Below are 26,490 nucleotides of genomic sequence, written 5' to 3'. Positions count from 1 at the left end.
AATTAATAATCTTAAATTGTATGAGCATAAAGTGCACTAAGTGCATTACTGTAACCCATTACGTACCTACATATACAAATACATTATAAAAATGTACTTGACACACATAAATTATATTAGTTTGCTATAAGATTGTGTAAAATTTTCACACCATGTAAATTCTGACGTAAAAGGAAAACTATAATGTTAATAATATTATTTTAAGTGCATAATTTCCTCTTATGATTTAAATATAAAAATGCTATAAAAGGGAAAAATAAATAAAAATGCACGCAAATGCATTGCATATTTTCATAAAGTGATTTATTTTAGTGGCGCATTTACTGTACGTTTTGAAAGCGTTGAAAAGAGAGAAGAATTTAATTATCGTAAACATTGCAACTTGAGTTACTAATGATTGTTTAAAATGAAATGAAAAGTGTTATATACCAAAAATTTTTAGAAATCTGATTTTGAATTCAAAATAAAAGTATGATATATTTTAAAGTTTAACTTAAAAATCTTTAGTAATTTAAAATTATTTTAGTTTATTAAAGTAGTAACACGGCACATGTTCGTAATACTGCACCTCAATAATGCTTTTAATATAATATTATTTACTGAGGGCACGAATTAATACTATAATTGGAGCAAATTCAAGAATTTTAACGGTTACAATACATGGAAAATGAACTGCAGAGTAATCTCAAAGGTGAATTTTTCAATTTCCGAGCTGCGATACTTCCATCGGGGTCATAAAGCTCCACTATAAGTATCTTAATAAACGCCCCTGCGTCTCATTCACTTCAAGGCAGAGACAGTAGGGGGCTCACATTTTCATGAAACGATTTTCGTATTGCATTTAGCGGTCCAATAAAAAGAGTTAGCAATCCCCTACGGACGTTTATGGAATCGGTCCCGACACCCACATCATAATTACCTTATTGCACATGGCATTGAGGACTCATCAACGCATTTCTTTAGCAGTTTGGATTCACTACATCAGGCGAGAGGGCTCAAATAATAGCCCTACTGTCCAAAATAATAATGATTCTGCTCCTCCTGAGGTTTCTTATATTACACAATACACTCCACAATACACAATTCAATAGCACGTTTCACATTGAAATACTGATGGATAGTGTCCGCCGACATCACCTTGGCTTTTACTTTTAAAATTTAAAACAACTTACGCCGCTAACTGTCACACTAAATTCTTGGAAACATTTGTAGGCTTATATACATACCATATGTACTTACCACTTTATTTGCAATTTATTCTTCCCTATTTTAGCAATTGAGCAAATAATTGAAACTTCTTAATTCACACAATTTCTTCACATTCTGTCTTCCCTGAATTCTGTAGAATATTTAAAATTGTTAAAACCTGCAAGATAAGAGAAAATGAAAGTACAATTTAATAAAAAGCGGCAATTTTATGAATAAAAGAATTTTTGATTAAAAACAATTTGCAAAAGAAGCACACACGAATAATTTGCACTGCCACTAGTTTCCCTCTAGGTAAAATAAAAAATGCTCTGTCAAGATAACCCTTTTTTTCTCCTTTTAAATTTTGTTCCGGGTTCTTTATAAGTGTATTTATCCTAGTTTTCTAACAAATAAAAAAGAATTTTAAATAAAGAATGAATTTAATTTTCAAATTAATAAAAAAATAAGTTTTTTGTATTAAAAATGAAACTTAGAGAATTTATTGTAAAGGTTCTTATAATATACAACTACATTATGGATATTTGTATACAAGTAACAATATTAGTACATTTGGTAATTTTTATAGCTTGAGTTTTATAACAAAAAGGATACAAATTGTAAAAATATTTAAGAAAATCATGTAATTAAACTTTGCATACTATGAAGTGTTTACATTTCCTCACATCGTTAGATGTTATAAACTAAATGAGCAGAACACTTACAAAATACATAGCATTTCGTATATAAGATATGAATAATAGAACAAATGAAATTTGAAGTTGTAATTTTGACATTTTTGCTATGTTTAAGTATTTGAACTTTTAAGTATGTATGTAGTACTTGAAATATGAAAATTGTTAATAATTTATCATAATAATTACATGAGAAATTTATAGCAACGTAGAATATAAACAAAAAAATGTTAAATTGATGGTATCTTGCTCTGGCTATGTCGAATATGTCAGTAGCGACGACTATTACTTGATAGTTTTATTATTAAATTATTTAATGACAGTCTTATCTAACATAATAAAAATCCAATGTTGAATGTTCGTCTCTTTTTTGTCACACTTTTGTATTACAAGAGCTAAAGAGTTAGATATAAGAGCTTTAGACAGGGGTGTTCGTGACGTGCTATGACCTTACTAGATCAGTTTCAATCAATAGATGATATACTAAACTTGGGTTATAATCAATTTTGGAGGCGCGGAAGGTGTACCTATTAGGTATAGCTGTAATACCTACAGCTATACCTAATACCAGTTTTATATGTTGAACAACTAGGACGTTGCTAGTTATTAAATAATATGACGACTTAATGTTATTTGTAAAATGAAACTATATCATTAATTATAGCTAACAATAACAGGTAATACATGTGATTGTTTAATAAAATTTTTAAGACATTTAAAATTAAAATCACTTACAGTTCAATTGTCAAATAGATTCATAAATAACTATGAACTATAAGTACTGTTAGTGAAAAATTCATTTAGAGATATTTAATATAATCACTTTTTTCTCTTTATATTTAATTAGAAGTTATTTAAATGCATTTACATTATTGGGGTGAAATAAACCGTACATTAATTTCATTAGGTACCTACATAATGTGTACAAAACGTATTTACATGCAAATATACGTATGTACCTAACAATTTATAGCACACATTAAAAATATGACATTTACTTGATAATTATTATCTGTAAAAACCGCATTTCAGCTGTCAAATCAACATTGATTGAAAATGTTGATGTTTTAAAATAACAAAATACAACGACTAAATATTGGTGAAATAAACGTCTTTGTTGTATTTGTATAATTGTTGGATTTGTTATAATTACACGTGTATGCATATTATGTTATGGGCAATATGATTAATTTTACCGATTGAGTAGCAATAAATTATTTATAACACAATTCGAGTAATATAAAAGAAGATTTATTCGAAAACTAAAAAAATAATAAATAACCCACAAGAACCCTCACTCAATCCTAAATTTACAAGCTAAATTTGTTTTCCAAAAATAAATTTTGAATTTTAAGTGATTTTTTTATTTCACCATCAACAATATTCTAAGTGATTTCGATTTTTTTCATATGTTTTAAATCACGGATATTTTCTTCCTCCTTATTAAATTTTGTTCTTATTTTAAAAATGAATGTAATCTGTAATTAAAATTAATCTTCCGATTATAACGGGCTTGATGAATATTGCCTAATTAATCATATTGCCTTCCACATGCTTACATATACTTAATATTTTATATGCAAAGCTACATAGCTGATGCAAAATTATTTCGCGCAAATATCTTATAGTATTCTCACTTATTCAATGTTATTCAATTGAAAAAAATTTATTAAATAAAATCAAAATAATTAATTAATAATAATTGCATTCGAATATTATGTAATGTAATTAAAATCAATTTAATGTCAACGTAATGAAATAGGATTGACAAGTATTTGATGTTTTGTTTATTTGTGAAAATAAGGGAGACAAGAAGATGTTAACTGGCATAACAGCAATTTTATTTTTATGGTAGTTTAAGGTAAAGGGTTTAATATAGACTTTAGTTTTATAAGCTAAAGTACAAAACTTGTGTTTTATGTTCTTACTATTTATTGTAGAGGTTCCGAAATAAACCAATTTTGGAACGTCTGTATCGATGTAAAGCACACTAAACAATTGCAATTTAAAATCTTCTTGCAAAATATGCATTTTGTTCTAAAAATTCAAAATAACTTTTATGAAAAGTAAAATTCTCGTAATCAAACGTTAAAATCTCATCCTTTGTTATAGCAGATGAAATATTTTTAATGGAATGTAATTGGAAAACCAAACGATTTTTTAAAATAGCGTTCAAGTTTGATAACTTATTATCGTACTTTTTAGAATTACGACAGCATTATTTTAATAAGCCATTATTATTTTTAATTGTATATTTTTAATTTTATAAAGCCATTATTAATAAAATAATAAAAATTCGAAACTAATTATTTTTGAATTAAAATTGTGAAAAAATTAGTCAACTTATGTAGATTGAAAAATGTGAATAAATTTTTTTTCAAATTTCTTATAAGAAAAATTTATTTAAATTGCCACTAATTTATAAAAATAAAAATAAATTAATTTTTTTTATTCTTTTATTTTCAGGTGAGATTTCTGAAATAAATTATTGTTGCATTTTTCTCTTAACTTGAATATATATATAAGATGTAAGTATTAATTGCTTTTGAATATTAAAATTTCTTAAATTAATGAAATACATTTTATAACTTATACTACATTAGCATGGAATTTTCATTAATTGAATAACGTTATAGTAACCGGGATTTAAGTTATTTATGAATTATTAATAAATTACAAAATATCAATTAATTAAATTGAAATATTTTTAAGATTATAATTATAATTAAAAAAGCAATCATTGAAAAAATTATAATGAAAAAATGCAGATTATTTTAGGATTTTCCCATAAATATTTTATTTACATAAATTCAATGGTGTTGCTACCGGTTAGAAACTGAAAAATATTCTTAGAATAGAATAGAAATAGAATAAGTTTTTAGAGTACATACCCAATTACATGACCATTTAAACCTAAAAAAATTTAATGCAAACCATGACGAGTCAGTCTATTCTTTTTTAAAATAAAAAATATTTTTAAATTATGGTTTATGACTTGGAAGTTGTGAGGAAATTACAAAATAATGAGAGTAAAGAGAAAAAATAAAATAGTTTTTAAGTAGCATGAGTGCAATTCTATTCAATACTGATAAAAATTTCACCTTGTTCGTACAAGAACGCTGATTTCCAAAAAAATTTTATAATGAACCAAAGAACAAAATATAGTTTTATGTTTAGTTTTCCAGAAAATTAGGTTGAATTTTAAAATGTTCAAAAATAAATACGAAAGAATTAAATATGTACGTTGTTTTTCTATTTATCATTCTTCATGCTCTATTTCACAATCAATATGCCGAAATTTTGATACTTGAAAATATTTTCTTAATTAAGCAAATAATAAATGTGTACGTCGTTTACGTTTTCGTCCGTGAGCATTTATTGAAGTTAAAGAAGAAACTTTTCAAAATGTTTAAGTGACTCTTCATTTTTATATTAATTTTTTTTTATAATTTAATTAAATTATTAAAATTTATATTTAATCTTATATTTAATATATTTAATCTGTGATTAAATAATAAATAAATTTTTCACACTAAATTAAATATTTTTTCTGTACTTGTTATTAAATTCAACAAAAATTTTCAATAATTTTAAAAACAATCTTTTTACAATTTTATTTTTAAATTCTTGTTGTTATTGACAAATAATAAATTAAGCTCAATTAAAATATCGGAAATTTTAATATTTTTAATTTATTTATTTATTTTTTTTGTCCAGTATTTAATTTGTGCTCAGTATACAAAAAAATATTATGTAATATAAAATTTATTAATGGGATTAAAAAAAAAAAAAAATTAAAAAAATTTTTAAAAATAATTCATTTGTTTTTTTATTTTTAAATAAATAATTTATTCATTTTAATAAAATGGGAAATTCAAATAAAAAATTAAATAAAATTTCAGATTAAAAATTTAAAAACATAAAAAAAATCAATATTTTTTTTCCTTACATAAATCTCTAACTATTTTTTTTTTTGCTAAAAGTAAAAAAAAAAACAGAAGAATTAAAGTGAAATTTTTATTCCCATTGTAAATGCTATCCTTACCACTTAGACCTTAAAAAATCTTGATAAGAAAAATATTTTACAATAAAAACATTAAAAAAAAACAAAAAAAAGAGAAAATAAGTCTGAACTCAATTTATTTATGTATGTACGTAAAAAATAAAACAGAAATAAAATTGTTGACATTGTTTACTCTATAAACTTATAAATTTACATGTATGTATGTATAGTAACACAATTGCAATACACATTTTAGTATACATTAATGTAATTGCTACGAGTATATTATATAAAAAAAGTGTTAAATTCCTGAAGTAGTGTGCCTCATTGTTAAATAAATGTTGTGTTATTTTCAAAAATATTTTTGGAACAAAAATTAATTATTTGTAATATTTTAAATGAGTTACTTAAAAATGTAGAATAAACAATAAGTAATTTATTAGTCGGAAATACCCTGTCCCCACCTGCTAGAATTAAAACTACCAATAGCTCAGCAATTATTAATTACAATTTTTTTGAAATATCTGTTTTAACCGGTATGAAGATTATTGAGAGAAAGTAATATAATCATAAATGAGTGAGTATTATACAATTACTCTTGAATTGGACTAGATGGATGGAGGAGTATAAAGAGACCAAGTAATTGTAATACTTAAAAATATACAAAAAATATTGTAATGAAATTAAGAAGGATTAAATTAAATGTAAACTTTATCTAGAGTGTGAGAAAATGAAATGAAATCAGCGCCATGATCTTTATGTACGATTTTTTTTCTTAAACAGAATTTGCACATCAAACATTGTTCACAAAAACAACTTCATCAAACTTTCATCAAATCAAACAAAATCCATGAATAATGTTTGAAATGAAAATGCAACCTTAAACTGAATTTACAATGGGTGAAGACTTGGAATAATGACTTGGAATAATGCGATGAACAAAAAATGTCGTAAGGCCTTACACGTATTACCGGCCCTCAGAATAACAAAAACATAGTCGAATATGATATGAAATTCTGACAAAATTACTTTACTGAATAATTTAATTATTTTGTGAAAGTGGTTTACTGGTACATCTTGTACTTGTTTTAAAATAGTAAATTAAAGTTGAATATTACTGTTAAAGTTCAAAAGTTTTATGTTTCTTCTTATTTTTTTTCTTTATTTAATAATTAATAATTCATGATTCTTGTTGTTTTCGTTTTTGTTTTCTAGAGAGTTAAAGATTGTGTACTCATTAGGGAATTGGTAAAAGTATGATTTTAAATGTGTTTTTTAATATTTTTAAACTTTTTTATTTTTACTCGGTGATATTTTGATTTATCATTTTGAATATTTCAAATTACTTTTCCGGAAAACTTATTAAAATTGAGTTTTTGTGAAATAAAATAGATGTGAATAAATATTCGTAGGGTATTTTAACTATATAACTCCGTTTATTACGATAAGAAATAAAAATCCAGATAAGTCTACATGTCTGTCAGTTCGTTCAACTTTAACTTAAAATCGTTAAGATAAGAACTCTCTTTAATTTAGATCCGACTGAAGCAGCCCAAGTAGTTTCCATATAACTGCAAAAATAATGTATCTTCGAAATAGGAAGGTATTAACATGCTCTCGTTTAGACAAAATTTCGTTGTGGCTGTTTAAGATCTTGCAATAGCCGTCGTATAGCTTGAAAACTAATTTGTTCATACATACATCGTGGACTGTAAAAATCATACTACATTGAAATTCAGCATGAGTGACTTCGATCGTATGCTAGATATTCTAATAAAATTCGATATAGGGTTAAATTCGATATAAATTCAACTTACAACTGCAGTTAGTAGATATACTAATTCAAATTTAACATCATTGCATCGAAAAGCAAACACAGGCTATACAACAATATTTAAACTTCATTCCAATAAGTATGTAGTAACAGTGTTAAAACTAGATCCACAGAAATCTTCAACAAGACTCATAGCTCTAATTTTTCCCGTGTTTTTCTATAAAATTACTGCTTTCAAAATTGGTGATTAAAATTGTACATTGATCTTTATTTGATAATATTATGAAATAGTTGTGATTGTTATTATTTTTGTATAAAGAAATTGTTTCAATTTTTATAACGAATTTTATTTTTATTACTAGAAGTACTCGTAAGCTCTAACTTGTTTAACATTTGTAAAATTCAAAAATTATTCTGAAATAAGTATTGGTTAAATAATATTTACAATTATATTGTGGTCAGAAGTGAAATGATAAGTTTGCTATTTTAAATATTAAATTTATTTAATTTTTTTTAATCCTAAGTCAAGGACTCTCAAGCACACTTCTAACTTAAAATTTTTAAGGTGTAATTTTAACAAAATTTTGAGAATGAAAATTAACTTTTCGATAGTTAAATTTAAAGTATGAGCACTCAATTTAAAAATTCTCACTCAATTGCTATTAATTTTACCTATACACATACAATAAATACTCGTATTAAAAAATCTCTTGTACTCTCTCACTCTCTGAAAACTCTTATGTATGAAATTTTGTAATTTGAATTTACATTATTTAAAGATGCCTGTATATTATTATTTTTTAATATTTATGCAAAACTGAGATAAAAAGTGCTACACAATATTTGCCAATAAAAAAAGAAAATAATAAAGTTGCATTTCAAAGTAAAAAGCTCTGTATGTCTGTATATTTATTTATGAAAAATTATATTTCGGGGAAAAAAGGATTTAAATATTTGTCATAATTACCGAGTAGAATAATAACATTAAAAGTAAAATATTATTTTACCTGCCATTTATATTTTCTATCCATATAACATTTTGCTATGCATATTATACATACTATATGCACAGCATGTTTATATTCTGTATTCATCGTCACACTTTCATATAGACATGCCTCTAATGTATGCGTGTGTAAATGCTGAAAAACAGTTTATTTTTGCGAATAAAAAAGTTTTATGATAAAAAGTCTTTATTTTCACATTTGATTTTTATTATATTTGTTTTTAGTTTGTTATCATCTGCATTATAATATAAGGGCGGTAGTGTTTTCAGATCAGATTTCAATTATTATACAAAAAATAAGAATTTCTAGTGAAGATTTCTAGTGAGATATCTAGTCGGCAGATTTTTGAATTTCTCTACGTTAATTACAGAATTTCATTTGAAATTCGATATTTATTAAAGATTTATAATAATTTTTTTAAATATCGGCCTGATGAACTGAGCAATTTTTTGGGAAAAAAGGATTACTAGAACTAAATTAACAATCAAAAAATTGTTCAGTTCATCACCGAAATTAAAATTTTAAATTTTCTCAGTAATGCTTTTTATTTGATATACGAGAAGCTAGTGTTAATAAACTTTTAAGGCAAATTGGATTTTATTTTAACAATCGAATCTCTACTAGTTTACTTGACTTAATCTATTTACCTTTATCAACCGAATTTAAAATAAACGTGTTATCATGCAAGTAGATCTTCATTAGCATTTAAATTTAAATTCCTAGTAGTAAGACTGTTGTAATAAAAAACGAATTTTCTCGAAATTTTAAATAAGTGTTCTTGCTTAAGACATTTGTTGAAATTTTTAAATTTAATTCAGAATAAAAATTAACAATTCTGTCGACTACATGCTGACCACACAACTTTCTTTTGTGTAGTGATAAGTTGATATCACTGCAAAACTCTTTTAATAACGGTGTACTCTAGAGAAATTGCTTACATATATGGCAGGAAAATAAAGTGAATTTCAAACAAAATTAAAAAAAAAAAATTTTCCTTTCAACGTTATTTTTATTACTGTTTTCCTTTTTTTTCGTAAATGTAAGGTAGTAACTCGAGTGAATAAAGTTTCATACCATTCAATTTTCCGTTACCAAATAAAAAGTTACAGAAACATTAAACGTTGTATGCGTTTAGATTTTTTCAACGGTAACTCGTTTATTTTTTGTTTTTCGCTTTTGTCTTCTGAAATCCTTTTTTGTTTTTGTTTTTCAAAATTTATGAATTCATTTATCATTTTTAATAAGCATTGCACGTTTTTACAGGAAAAAAAATAAAAATCATATCAAGACAATGAAAATTAAATAAAACTACAGAAAATAGGAAAAAAAAAGAAAAATAGAAAATTTTTTAACATGATAACAGTAATTTAGTTTTTTAATGTATTACTTAGCAAATAGTTAGAATTTTAAAAAAGTTTTTAGAAATTTATTTGCGTACATTTTGTAGATATAGATAAAAACCCCAAAAAATATGCAAATTTTGCTTAATAATTTGCAAGTTATGTGAATGTATGAAATTTTTTGAGATCTATAATTCTATGTTAAAGTGTGTGTTAAAATTTTTAATTTCAAAAACTTTTTTTCTTGTTGAGGGAAAATTTTGGAATTTTCAAATTTTTTTTTTTTAATTCTGTAGTTTTTTTCAAATGAAATTAAAAGCATGCTCTTATTTTAAATTCTTGACAGTTAAAATTTAATTATGGAATAAAATTTAAGATGATTTTGATTGCTCTACAATATTCGAAAAATGTTTTGTTTATTTAGGGAAATGAATATGCATTGGAAAACAACAACCAAACGAAAATATTTTAATGTGAAATGTTCCATACGGGTCGTACTTCAAAAATCGATTATCAAATCTCCTATACAGCTAAGCATCTTAATTTACATGACCTAGTTCTACAAACCCTAATGTCACAAATTCTACAGTTTAAAGAAAAAAATGAGGAATGGTAAATAAATTTTTCACCTTGCTCTCATGAATTAAGTTAGCAAAATTAAAAGAAAAAACAATGAAATTCTTCGAGCTAGTAGCCAGATTTAATACACCATAGCATAAAAAGTAAATCATTGCTAGGGGTAATAACATTGATAGAAGTATCAAAGACCTTAAACTCTTAAGTTAAATTAAATAATTTTCCCAAAAATAAAGTTGTTGTCTAGGTAGACGCTCTAACAACAGAGTTGCTTTCAGAGTGGAAATTATTAATATTAAAATTTTTTATTGCATACGCCAAAGGGAAATTTGAACTACAAAAATTTATTGATTTATACAAAATTCTGATTTCTTAATCATAATAAATAACAGTAAATTAAACTGTCTCTGTTTATGCATATTAAATAGATAATTATGACACATACTTACTTACTTTCATTAACCATTTTTTTTCATTTTCTTACAAAAAAAAAGCCAAATATTAAAATTCAATGTAAATTAATTTAAAAATTCCAGATTTCGTTCTTATACTTCATTAACTAATTTCGTGTTGCAAGGAACTTAACGCATCAGTCGTATATTAATTATCATCTTCCTGAATAATTTTATCTCTGCTTAAAAATTACAATTAAAAAAAAATTAAAAGGATAACTTTTTTTACGTTTAAAAATTATTGATGACCAAATTATAAAGCAATTTTTTTCCTTTACACTCGAATTGAAGAAAAATGCTCAATATGCTGTGGGGAAAGTTTTCTTCCTTTAACAACTGTAGTAGCGCGAACAAGAAGAGAAAAAATTCTTATTTCATGGTCTTATTGCAAAAAAAAAGCATAATGAGGAAAGTTTGTTAACCATAAACAAAAATTCTTTTAAGCATTTTTCCATCAAAAGTGAAAAAAATTTCTTCTTAGTTTTACTGTTTTCGTCCGTCTATGCCGTCTGGTTTGCTTCTTGAATCAAAAAATAACTTGTTCAAACATTATACAATAACAAAATGGTTGTTTAATAAACCGTTAACATAAACACGTTTTTCCTAATTTTTAATATTTTTTTTCTCTTAGCCGTTTAGTTGTAGAAAAAATATTGCAATTATTTATACCAACTCACCCTAATCTTCAAATTCGGCCATTATGTTTAACGCTTCTTTTAATTTTTGTTCTTCCTCCAGAAAGTATTTTGTTCTTTCTCAAGAGCAAGATTTTTTTATTGTATTAAATATAATGTTGGTGTATTAATGAATTGAATGAAGTAGACGATTGTTACTTAAAAAATGTATTTTTACTTGTTCAACACAAATGTGATACTTTGCAAATCATTGCTTTGATCCAAATTCGTTTTCTTTCAACTCAGTCCACTCTTTTTCAAATTTAAGCCGTTTATAAACTTTTTGGGTTCTTTTTTTTGATTGCATGAATTTTCTTATACATTGATTGAATTGGTGCATTTTGTTTTCAATATCCTGTTTTTAAATTTTTACGTGCTATCATTGAAATTTACTAAACCATTGTTTGATTTTCTTTTTTTTGTTCCTTTCCCGATATTGTATAGGAAAAACTTTGATATTTTCTAAAATTTCAATAACATGAAGTTTAAAAGCTTGTTTTCACTTATAAGTTCCTGGAATAAAACCCAGTTTCAAATTTACCAATTTATTGATGGCAATTATGTAAATTTGATAGCTTCTGCTAGCTTTTGCGATTTTGTTTTATTAATTAGCCGAGATTTGCGGTAAATAGAATGGAATAGAATAAAAATTTAAATACTAAATTTCATTTTCAATATTTCAATTTGTTATTTGAAATTTAATAATATAATAAAAATGTTATGGGCTCCAAATTATAAAATTGTATGTAGTAGACATTCATAAATACGGAAATTTAATTTTAACTCACTAGACTCTTACAAAAATTCCACTTACAATAGACAATCTTCGGTAAATTTACATTAATCTTAATATCTTCTCAATAATATAAATGCAATGTTCATTTAAGCCCAATGGCGTTGGGAACATTCTATTTTCTTTCCTCTTTATTTTGCATTTCGGACTAACCTTTAGAGCTTATCATAAAGCTTTGGACAACAAAATTTTTAAACTCTATTAAAACGAAATTCCTTAATTAATAATAATCAATAAATTGATTATAGTTGAAGACATGTAATCGAATAATTTACAATTTTTTTAAGGTATTCGAAACGAGCGGGAAATCACCTTTATTTTGGTCATACTTTCCGTTTTAAGTGCAGTTATAAGGTTTATTAGAAAAATTTTTTCTATTGAAATTTAAATTTTTCGATATAAATAAGCCATGCGAAATTTATTTTCAGAAACTTCGAAAAAAAATTCAAGTTAAAAAGAATGGAAGAAGAAGTTTATTGGGAAATTGGAAAATTTCTGAACTAATTTGTATTTTCCATTTGTTTTTTGTTTTTTTTTTGGCTTTTTCTTGAAATTGTTGTGCATTTCCTTTTATTATAAAAGTTTAAAAAATGAAAAGTTTTCGGAATGAAAACCCACATACGTTAACAAACAATAAAAAGACAAACTGAATCGCAATAACGAAGATTTTTTTTTTTAATGACTATTGCGTGTTACAGGGCAAAGAATGGAAGAAGTTTCAATGTTTTTCATTGGTTTTTAGTATGAACGTACGATGTTATCGGTAAAAAAATTTGTTGCGAATTCTGCCATTTTACCAGAATTGAACAGTTAATTGTAGATAAGCGAGAAATGTCATTAATTCAACTGAAAATACTCGAGGTTTATGCATTTTTTGAAAAATATTTTGTTAAGAAAAGAAAAGAAGTCGTTTACTTTTACAAACAACGGAATTGATGTTGAATTGAAAACAAATATTTTTGAATTTATTCGTAATTTAATTATAAATCATTGGAAAAAAATGCCTGTGTAAAAAAGGTAACAAAAACTTTACCATGGTTGACCGTATGTTGCTTGTTTTTTACGGCAGTGAGTAAATGTTAGCCTTGTGTGATTTATAAAAACTGTAAGAAAAAGGTTCGAGTGATTTTTAATTATTCAAATTGGTAAAAAATTAAATAAAATTATTTTCCTCTATTTTTTTTTAACAATGTAAAAATGTGAGATCAAATTTAAAAGTTAAATTTAATAAAATTTGTTTAAAAAAAAAATCCAAAAATTTCCTAATGGTATTTTATGACTCATTTACTAATCTGTTGCTATTTTTACAAATAAAGAAGAATTTTACATATACAATTGGTAAATTTTGCTGGGATTAGCTTCTTCAATATAAATAGGAGGGTGTTAAAACGCCAGTCCTGGTGACTTCGCATATTCGAGCGTCACAGATTTTTTTATTTAATAAAATAGAGAGGCCGATTGGAAAAGAAAGTTCGTACAACATTCTTATTTTAAGTTTATCACCAAATTTAATCTTAACGTTTTAATAATAAATGGGATATTTAGCCCCTGGTACGGTTATTTTTAGCCAAAAACTAAATATTTATATCTGATCCAAACATTTTTGGCAAACGCCAAAGGAAAAACAAACCCGCTGTTTTCGAAAGCTTGAGTCAGGAACACCTATTTTATACTGGATTTCTGCGAGTTTTTGAACACGTGGTAATTTCCAATCCTTTATGTCTCTTTTTTTCCATTCTATATCACAATTAATGTTTTAAATGCTGTTTTCGAAAAAATTATATCCATGGGATAGCTCATACATACATTTTTTCTGTATATTTAAGTATATATTTTTAATATTCCATTTTTTAATAGCACATTATTTATTTTATGTTTGCATGTAAAGATTTAATTCAAAACCTTCTATTTTGAAATAAACAAGAAAATCTATTGGGCTATAAAATGGTGTGTTTTTTTTTCAGATTTCTTTTTCCACAATTTTCACATTCCAAACTGTATACGGAGTGAGTCGATAAAATGAACTTTTTTATTAAAAAAGCAAACAATAATCGTAATGTAGCTCCCGCTGCTTGCGAACTAAAATATAAACTCCTACTATTTTCGTTCGCACGTGCCTTTCAAATATAGAATTTGATAAATTAGTTTCTATCAATATCACAGTGTACGATTATGTACATAAGAAAACTCGTACGACACACATAATTTATAACATTGGAAGGTATTTTTAGTATCATAAAGAATTTTAAAAGTTTTCACGTGTAATTTTTTTGTTATCTATAAATAGAAAATTTTTATAATTATGACATTAAGTAAATATTATTTCATGTATAACGACCGAAGAACATTTATGTTCATTCTAGGTTTATTTTGTATTTTAATATCAAGTTTATGTTTATAATGAACTTGAGTTTTCATTCATATTCGTAAGAATACTGGAGGACATTATTAGAATAACAAGATGTTGTAATGAAAATTTCAATATTGAAGGCCGTTAAACACTTAAAAAAATCAATATGGTTGATAGTTAAAATTTGTTTTTGTATAACAAATTGAAAAAAAAAAATTGCACACTTTTAGGCGAGATATCTTACTTTCATTTTTTATACTTTCATAGGCCAAATATTTGATTTTCATAAACTAAATTTAATAGAACTACTCAAATTTTAAGATAACAATAAAAGCAACTTAATCTGGTCATTGCTGCAATTTAAAATTGAGGGCACATTGTAAATATTCACTAAACAGCTCCTATTTAAGAGGAGTTCTCAAAGAAGAATGAGTGGTGAAATCAACAATTAACGAGTAAGCCATATAAAGTAAAAGTTACTGGCAAAGAATATTAAGCATAAATAAGGAAAGTCTTCCAAATAAACATTTCCTGATTCGAACTTTACATACGCCAACATGTCGCCAACATATTTTCTGTTCTACACAGTCGAAACGAGAAAAATTAATTTTATGAAAAGAGCGGATACAAAATTAAGTATAAGAATATTAAAATAGCTTGTTGCTGCAATATAGTTGACACGAATAAAATTTTCCTTGGTGATGAGACTTAAAAGAGTGAGAAAACTTGCTGAAGTGGTTTATCACGGAAACCGCATCAAATCTGGTACTCTCTTTTTTGAACTGCAATCGAAAACTGTTATACACATTTCTTAGTTTTAATAAATTTTTTAAAAGAAAGTTCTGTTTTTAGCACCTTAGAGTTTAAATTTATGTGGCAATTTTTTTAAATTTTTGTTGCTATTGTTAAGTGAAAAAATTCCAAAATTTTTTCTAATTGAATTTTGTATTTGTTTTTTTTTTATTCTTAAATCATTTGATCATTAATTTTAAAATTATCACTATTAACTGTAGATTTTTCTTAACATTGTTTACAAAAAATTCTATTAAAATGAACTTAATTAAAACGGAACGGACAAGCTTATTAATTTTAATGTATAGTTTTTAGTTTATTTTAAGAAAATTTCAGTTGTACTACGTAGGAGTTTCGTAAATTCTTTAACAGATCTATTGTGACTTCGTTGCATTTTTAGTGAAAAAAAATTTCTCATTTTGTTTTACAAATTTTTTATTTTGGAAAACAGAATTAAAATTTTAGAAAAACAGATCAAAGTATTAGAGTTCTAATCAGTTTACGAAGTAATTTTGAAATTTTTTGATATTAATATACTGCTAGGTGCTCTGCCTATTAGACAACTTTTCACCTATGTCGTAAATTGAATTAATTAAAATTCAATGTTTTAACTTATATGCGCTCTTTGTCATTAAGTATTTGGATTAAAGTCAATATTTAAGGGATTTCATTTATTCCCTTAGAAAATTACTCTATTGTTATTAGTATAGTTACTAATACTAAACGTAGATATTGTTATATATACCGCAGTAGTAGTACAATATATCTCTTTGAGCCAGTCGAATATCTTCAGTTGATCTGCTTTTTATGGTTCTCGCTTGAATGAACTTGGTGAGTTTATCAATTGCAGTGATGGTTAATTTTGATTCCGTTGAGAAAATACTTAAGTACTGAGGAGGTTATATTTTGATTATATGAAATTTTAACGAAATTTTAAAAGAATTAATTAAAATAAAGCAGAGTCGAATCAATGGTTTTTAAAGTAGCACTTTTCCCTTCACAAAACTGAAAACACTGTCTTTTCATTCATATATCAAGATATTTTAAATTATTACATATATTTAGGATGAGACAAAAAAAAAGGAAATGAAAGAAGCGTTAACATAGTAATCGAATTTTAGGGTTAATTACGTGAATTAAGAAAAATAACTATATTTTTTGACAAGAAAGTATTTTAATGCACATATAGAAATTTAGATAAACTTGCAGTTTCGGAAATATAAGGTACTGAAAATTCAAATTTTAAAATAATTAATAACGATAACTTGAGAGGGTATGAAGATGGAAAAAAATTTCTTCTGACAGAATTACTTACATATTTTATTCTAACCTAAAAGAACTGCTATAAAATTTTAAATTCTTGCAACTTATCATCTTGAACGAAAAACAAAGAATACCAGGAAAATTTTCTTTTAATTAATTGTGTATAGTTAATCTAAACAAAAAGATGGTTGAAAAGTTTTTCTTAAACTAAAGTCAAATGATTTTTTTCGAATATTAATAATAAAAGTATTTGATCATTAATAATTGTCGTATGATTTAGGTACAATTAAAACTTTTCTTTAAAATTTTAATTTCAAAATTAGTAAGTAGCACAAGCTTTCCCTTCTATGGTAGCTAACAAAAAAATTTATAGTACATTTTGAATATTGTGAGCGATCTATATTTTATACAGTAACATAAAGTTTTTTATTACTATATAAGGGAGAGAGCATTTTGAATGACTACAACATATGTTTTACATTAAATATTTTCTCATATAATTATACTTTGTCCTCATTTAAAGTTATAAAAATCATTGAAATGTCAAATCACCCAAAATATTTCTAGTGAACAATAATGTAAATGCGTGTATGTAGTGAGGGCTTTGTAATTTACTCAATATTTATATTATATGTACAATATGTATGATGAATTAATAACGTTTATTACTCATAAATTTTTTATTATTGTTAAGTTATAAAGTAAAAAACAGAAAAGACGCCAAATTAAATAAAATTAAACTTTGAAAAAACAATTAATAAAAAATTAATTTTCATATTAAAAAGATACAATAAAATTGTTGTAAAAAATTGTTTTACAAATAATAATTTTATTTCAATCATAAAATTTGATTAATAAAAATTAAATTATAAACAAATTGTGAGCAAATTATGTGTGTTAAAACTCAGAATTCTCAAAGACGTCATATGATTGAAACAAAAAATACTGCGACGGGTTACAGTAGTAAGTAAATAAATACATCACTTATACTATTACATTACTATTATGTTTGGCGTCTAGAAATTCACTGTAATTAAACTAAAAATCTTTACAAGCAATTTACCTATGGCTTCTGAAAAGGTAATTATGCGTTCATAGTCAAAGAAATTCAAAACAAAAAATAATCACTTCCACTAGAAATACTCTATATATATATAGAGGGTAACAATATCACTGTGGTGACCTCATTCTTTAATCTTATTATATTTATAATATTTTTATGATGATTTTGTAAAAATATTGCTTCCAACATTACTTTTATTTAGAGATTAATTTAAGACTTTATTAAAAACATCATTAATTCAATTTATTAAATTTAAGAGTTTTTCTCTTAACAAGACAATACCAATACCTCAAGATTCTGCCTAAAAAATTCTTCTTACTATATTTTTTTTATAATAATTCTGAGAAAATTTTTGTGTCCATAACTACCCTTTTTTTGCTTGTTTTCAGGTTTTAATTGAAATAATGAATAAAATTTAAGGAAATTTGTATAATATTACATAATGATATTCTATTACACTATATACAGCTACTATGCGAAGAATTAAATTCTCATTAATGATGATGCTCTAATTAAAACAATTCTAATGAGCTTAATTAATATAAAGATTATTTATGTTAATATTGTATAATAATAAGAGGTAGTGTTTACGAATAAATATGTTTTTATACATAAATATCATTTTTATATAGTGTATTGTATTTTATTAAACCTTAATTAAATTTAATATTTGCCATTATTATTGTAGTATTTTAGTTTTTATTTTCAAGAAAATCTGCTTACTAATTAATTGATTTGTAGGTGGAACAATTTTAATAGCAATTTTATGTTAAAAGATTTTGATTCAAATATTAATACAAAACATTTTATACAACGTATTTTTTCGGTTTTCTTTTCTAAATAATTGAAAATTAAAAGTTCCGAGTAGTTGACTTTTAAAGACGAATCTAAAATTTTGTAGGCTTTACAAGTGGTTTGACTAAACACCATTGTTTTTTGCAATATTCAAAAATGAATTCAAAATTCAAAATTTTTATTGGGAGCAAGGGGTTCAGATTTTAAAAATACAGGAATAGCGACAATAACAGTTTGAGCTAAGTTTATACTTTTTAATAAAATTTTTCAAATCCCCCTGACTATAAAAAATATTTTATCATTTATGCATAACTCAAATTAAAGTTTAAATAACGTGAACTAATTCGCTATTTTCTTTCGAATTCCGAAAAATTATTAGGGCGAAAGAAAAATAGAGCTAAATTTTTTTTTTTTCAACAATTTTAATACTTGTAATTCGGAAACAAACTAAAAATATGGAATAGGGTCCTATTTAAATTTTCAACCCCTTTACAAGCTCCTTCAACAACTTTTGGTTTATTTAAAATTTTTTCAATGTTTGTGAAATTTTCTAAAAGTTCCTGCATTAAAGCTCTGATATTCGACATCTTTTCATTTGCCACAAATGAGTAAGAAATCTCACTTGGCTCTGTTACTTTAAAATATTGATTTCTCGAAAACTTTCTACTGCCAATATTACTCTGTATCTATTTTCATTTGTTTCTTAACTGCGAAGAATAGCTCTCCTTTTAAAGCTTTAATAATTTTTACTAAAAAATAACGAAAAAAAACCAAAAAAAAAAAAATCGGCCTATAAAGGATATAAAATTTCAAAATCTATTCTCTAACTATTACTTTTTAGAACTTATACCGTTATAAGAGTGGAAAATTTAGGGGAATAATTTTTTACTTATATTTAGATAAATAGTTGAGCGAAAAATGATGAGTCAAGGAGATTTTGCTTGTTTATTTTTCCTTTCCTTTCCTTTCCTTTCTTCATTTTATTTACTTTGTTAGTATAAAAATCCGTCTATCTAATTCGAATAAAAAAAAGGATAATCTAGTCATGTCTAGACTTTCTTCATTACTTTGTACAACAAAGAATAAAAAAAAAAATACTAAAAAATAAATGAACGTTTTTTTTTTGTTTTTTTTTTATATTCTAAAATCTTCGTAAATAATAAAATGTATATATATTATGTTATGTGTAAAACTCATAGGTCTAAAATTATAACGAATATTTTTGAATGATTGTATATGTAAGTAATGAAGATGCAAACATTATTATTATGTACAAGACTACAAGAGTTTTAAAGTATATGATAAATCGCAGTAATATGAAAATTATTTGAAAATATTGGAAACATTTGACCAAAATCGAAAAAATTAAAAATCTGATAAAGCCTTTAAGGCTTACACTTCCATTTGTGAATTAAATTCATATACTGCAATTATTGGCAACACTTCTGTTCGACAATGCCTTATGTCAGTGTTGTCAAACACAATGTACAGCCTTTAGTGGTAAAACTTTAACATTAACGCATTCTCTTGATTTGCAGAACAGTCAAAACCTTTATAAGTTGAACTAGGGACTGCCAATATTCACACAAGCCAATTTTTTTTAAACTGTACATAATTTTATTTAACGCAACGTTCCCTATATGCTCAAAGAAGGCAAAAAAATAAGAAACTTAACAGTTTTTTCAGCAAAAGCTTTGATGTTTTCAAGTAAATCTTAAATGAAGTTTATAGCTTTCAAAAGTCTAGAAGTTTCATTTGATTGAAATTGCCGAACCTAAAATATCAAATCAAATCCGAAAAATATCAATGTGCCATAAATTTTTAATATCATTTTTACTTAATTCGCCAATTTTTTTGTTCCACAGTGCTTGGGAACCACCAAAACTTGTGGCTTCACTTTATTCTAGAAAAAGAATAATTTTCTATAATTGAGACGCGTAACCTGAATGGGATAAATTGCAGTCAAAATTAAACCCCATAGTATAATTCTTACTCAAATTTACAGTAACAGATATGTCCTTTGTAGATAAGCATCAATAAGATGAACGAATTAAAATTACGTTTAACCGAAATATTTCACAAAAAAAAAAATTTGTTCTTAAACTCAACATAAAATTTAAATTAATTTTTTTTTGAAACCTAATACTTGGAATCAATAAAATTACAATCATCTCTAAAATTTTATAACACAAACTTAAATATAATTATTAACTTAAATTTCGATTAAATCAAATTCGATAAAATGTTAAATGAATCATAACCATTTTAATGTTGTAGACTATCAAAAAATTTATGTAAATTTTTTGCTCTAAACAAACAATAGAAATTACATAAAATACAATATTGCTTCCAATATATCTGAACTATCATACATAATATTTTTTGTAAAATTTTACTACTAAATGATATGTGTATTATATGTGTATTAGATGAGTGGAATAAGGAAGAAAGGAATCAGTTATGCATACGGAAAACTAAAGTTTATATATTTATGTAATTTTAGAATTATGTGTATAGATGTACACACAACTATACTATAACTTATCTAACTACAATTTCATTCGATGATAATAAATTATTATGGTTTGGAAAATTATCCTTCTACGATGAATATCCTTTCTTTTCATTGTATATTATTCCTATTATAATATCCTTAATTTCATATTCAGTATAAAATACGAGAAGATTTTGATGTTGAAGTAGCTATTCATTCACTTTAAGTCTACATACTATAAAGGAATATATCAGTTTAGAGTGAATTAGTTTATTTAGATAGTAAGGTACGTATAATAGAGTTGATATTAGGATTTAATTTTCATATATAAGAGTATTTTTTGTAAATTGTTTTATGTTTTACGTCAGAGTTTGAAAACGTATAGATTGCGGTATATAATTGTGTTTTTTTTGTGTCTTTTATAAAGTAAGTCTATAAAAAATTTAATATTACATATAATGAACTTAGGAGTTTTCCTTTAAATATTAAATGTTAAAATTTCTACGTGGTTGATTGCGTATAGTTTGTCGAAATTAATGAAAAACTTGTCGTATAACAAAAAACAATGCTGAATTTTATTTGATACTGAACTCATATTATGGAAAAATTTGGAAACATTAATTCGACAAACAATTTTTCATTAATATCTCACGTCAATTATTGGTAATCGCTCATTTTGTTCTCGCTCATGCGAGAGCTGCGAATAGACTGTAATTCTATGTTTCTATAGAATGAATGTGACTCGTTCTATAAGAGATCCTGAAATTCATCTCTAGAGCTTATACAATAAATAATTTTAATTTTTTTTAATTAAACGTTTTTGGTGCCATTATCGCATTATAGGCGGACGAATAGCATTTATATTCTTGTGTAATTTTAACTCAAACAAAACATATTTCATATATATAAGAAAAAATATTGGTGTTTGTTAAATACACGGAAATATAAAGTAAGAGGTTTACTGCTAGTATATGTAGAAAATTGGAAATTTGTTAAAAATTTTCAATGTATAATTTAAAATAAGGTAAATTGTATATAATAATCTCAAGGCATAGTAGTAATGCTAAAAAATATATTTTTTATTGATTTTGATGGAATCTTTCTATATTTAGGAATTAGTAAACGTGTTTCCATGAAAATATAATATGCAAAAACAAAAATTATTTTGTCAATTCGATTCTCTTAATAAAAACATTTGTTTTTTATAACGAAAAATGTAATAAGTATGCGTTTATTGTATCGTATGCAACATTCTGTCCGATTTCAAGCTGTTTGTCGACAAATTATAATTATGTTTTAATTAACAATATTTAACGAGAAAAACTGTCCTTATATAATGAATTTTGCAAATAGATTTAAAAATTGAGATTTTGAAATGTATATTCCTCTTATCTTCTTGCCGTATAATGTTGAATTGCAATCCGATAATACCTTAATATTACAAAAATATGAATTTAAACGCCTTAAAATTACTAAATTAAATTAAAATAAATATGGTGAAAGATTAAATTCGATTTTATCTTAAAATCATTTTTGCAATATTTTGTGTTGTGGCATAGTATCGTTCTATCAGTCTAATTATGTGTTAAAGATTATTTTGCAAATTTGAATAATATTCAATTTCAATAGCGCTTTGCTGAATTCAGGAATTTTCTCACTTTTATGTGGTCTCATTTGAAATTATTTATACATATTCTATTTAATTAGTGATTCGTTGGGTAATGCAGAAGGGCAGGAAAATGCAGAAGGAAGCCTGCAGAAGGACAACACTGCAATCCCCTTTAAACACATTTTAATGTAGGAAAATTCAAATTCGAAAATATTTCCGTATCTTTTTTGATAAATGGAATTTTGTACTCTTCTACTCTTATTTTGCGTGGTAGTTAAAATTTTTTAGCTCAGAAAGAGTTTACATTTTACCATCTCGAAAATTAACCAATTATTTTTGAATTTTTTTTAAATCACATTACTGTAAGAAAATTTTTTCATGTAAAGTGAGTACTTTTCTTTACTTTCTTGATTTTTACGATTGATCAAGTTCAAGAATTCCAAAAAGTAAAGAAAAAGGTGACAATGTAAAGCTGAAAAAGAGGGAAAAGAAACAATTTTTTCTTTTGAATTTTAAATTGGAATTTTTACAGAACAAGAGAAAACAACAAGAGAAAAAAAAACAAATCTTTCAAATATCCTTTCTATTTATTGTGTATAAAATATAGAAAGTAAAAAAAAATTAGTTTTATTTTACATCCTTTTTTTTTTGCTGTATATTTGAATCGTTTGATAACAAAATTTTTGCCATACAAATTTATTCATTCAATACATACATTCATAATACAGGTAGTTATATTTGGTATACCTGTAAAAATTCCACTTCAATTTTCTCTTTTACATAGAAAGTAAAAATAATATAGTAGCAACAATGAGAACAAGAATAAAAATAATAAGTGAGCGAAATAAATCCTTTTTTCCAAAGGAATAAATTTCTAAATATCGACACATACAATTTTCTCTTTTCTCTTATTGTTATTCTGTTTTTAGTGTTTTTTTTAATGTAACGGTATATTGAAATCGAAAATTTTTCTTATTTTTCTTTATTCTATTTTTCACAGTTCGTTTTCCACTTCAGTTCCAATTTTTATTGAGAAGGCGAGGTGTACATAACATAATAATATTATGTAGGAGCTAGAAGAGAATAAGGGTTTGATAAGAAGTAGAATCGGCGGAGTTGAATGAATATCATATATGAGAAGGATTGAAAATTTAAATATAAAATAAAATGTGAATAAGTCATTGTACCATCCAAAGTTATTTTCATCATCAATAGCTTCAGGTTCCTCACTCCTACATCATTATTTTTGTTATTCTATTCTCTATGTTTTTTGTTATTTTTTCTCATGTCTCGCAGTACATAAGTAAATTGTATGTTTGATTGTTGTTACTGTTGTTGTTATTGGTACCATTGTTATTGTCAGTGGAAAAAGCCGACACCATTGTTAGTGATTTTGCAAGGAAAAAGGAAAAGGATAAAAATAAGAAAACAATAAAAATACAGAAAGGCATAAGTAGAATAATGAAAAAAAAAATATATTAAAAAAAAAAAATATTAAGAAACAGATAAAATGAGAAAGAGTTTCACCTAAAATAGATGGTAGAAAGGATATAGAAGAAAATATTTGATTCGCTTTTAGTATACCATAGCATCCTTGTTATTATATTATGTTTTTCTTTATTGCAATTCTCGTTAAATTATTCGATCGGTTTTTATGCAAAGCTATCAACTGAACCATTAAATTTGGATTTTCATTTGCATATTTACATTTACACGCACACACATATTGTATTATTTTCAAACACGTACGCAAATTTCCTTTTGCAACATATGTACATACTTATATTTTATATAGATATACTACAGGTTTCATAATAGAATTTTCGTTTCTTTATTTTGATTGAGAAATGATTGAAGAAGAGTAAAAGTAGATTTTAATATTAAAGATGGTAATAAAAAATAAAAAGAGAAGAGCAAAACGAGAAAAATGAAAAAGTGGGTAGTTTAAATGTTATATTTGCGGAACGAAACAAAAACGAAAAATGAGATTTGAAAAATTTAAATTGTGAATGTGAAATTTGGAAATGGGGAAAAGGGGATACGGCAGCAGATAATTTTTCTCTGTTTATCATTTGGGATCCTTATACAAAGGAAATAAAAGGTGGATTTTAAATTGTAAAATAGTTGCTTTTAAATAATAATAAAAAAAAAGTAAACAGCCGGAAATCAATTTTAAAGAGAAAAATTTTTTTTTTTGATTAGTATTCCAGTATTTAAATTGTATTTTTGAAGAATTATAAAAATAACAAGACATACTAGGTATCGAATTGATTTGATAATTTCAGTCATTGCCCTAGTAAGGATAAGGCCACCGCGTAGAGAGAGCAACTCTCATTTTCCTTTTATGGTTTTTTAAAAAATGTATAGAGTGTATATAAAGAAAAAAAAATTCTTTACAGTCCTTCTAAAAATACCTAAAAATATTTTTATATAAATAAATTTTGGAGTTTTATTTTGATGTTTGCAAAAAAAATTGTCAAAAGAAGGAAGTTTGCATTCAAAATAAATTTTATTAAAAATATGATTCCCAAAAATTATAGAAAATCAAACGATACAGACCTTCCTCATTGCCATATTCCTGATTGCCATGTCATTGACATATTTGCCCTTAATTAGAAAACTTTACTGAAAACATTTTTATATTCAAGAAAATATTGGGTATTGAAAGAAAAGTTTGAATATGTAAACAACTTCGAATAGAAGATGTCAGAAGCACAAGGTGACTGGGTTTAAATTAAGTTAAGAAAATATCGTAAGGAATACCTTAATATCAGAATCCTAATATTTTAAAAATAGGAACGAATTATAAGTAGAAATTTAGATATTACTTGATTTGAGTTCTGAAATTTTCAATAAATTAATTGTTTCAAAATAATTTTCTTAAATATTTTGTATGCAATCAAATCTTGAAATTAGACACTATTCATTTATTTACTTGAATTTTTTTTTTGAAATTCAATTAAAAATATTTTAGTGCACCACAATAAAATAGGCTCGATATAGGAAGCAAAAAGTTCTAACGCATGATTAGGCTGTGCTTTGTTTGACTTTGGAATTAAGTAGAAAGCAGCATTACATTTTATTGTGAAACTTACTCTTGCTTTCTGTAATAAATACTTGCGCTTTGGATGTTTGTACTAAACAAAAACCTTGTTGACGGAAAAATTGAAAAAAAATTTTTTTTGGGCAAATTTTGCTCCACTTTTTCGTTTCTTTCTTTGATTTTCATTTAATTCTGTGACTTTGTACTTTGAATAATTTTTTTAGCAGTTTTTTATTTGCTTTCTTTGTTAAGTATTTTTCGCATTTTTGGTAAAATTTCTATTATTTTTTTTTGGTTTTGTCAGTTTTTGTTAAATTTTCGTTTCTTTTCAAAAGTGTTTTACTATTTCTTTTTTTAGTTATTTTAACCAATTGAATTTGAGCGTTTTTATTTTCGGATTTAAAAACTATGAATAAATTCTTAAAATAATTTTGAAATATTTATGATTCCCGTTGGTTTTAAATAAGTAACAGTTTAGATATGTAAATAACTTCGAGTAGTAGATGCCACAAGAACAAGGTGACTGGGTCTAAAATGAGTTAAGGAAATATCGCACTAAATACCTTAATATCAGAAGCCTAA

This window comes from Condylostylus longicornis, unplaced genomic scaffold (genome assembly GCF_029603195.1).
Source record: "Condylostylus longicornis isolate FDR11 unplaced genomic scaffold, ASM2960319v2 ptg000040l, whole genome shotgun sequence".
In the NCBI taxonomy this organism is placed as follows: Eukaryota; Metazoa; Arthropoda; class Insecta; order Diptera; family Dolichopodidae; genus Condylostylus; species Condylostylus longicornis.
The sequence above is the reverse complement of the archived record's forward strand: the minus strand, read 5'-3'. Positions refer to the sequence as shown.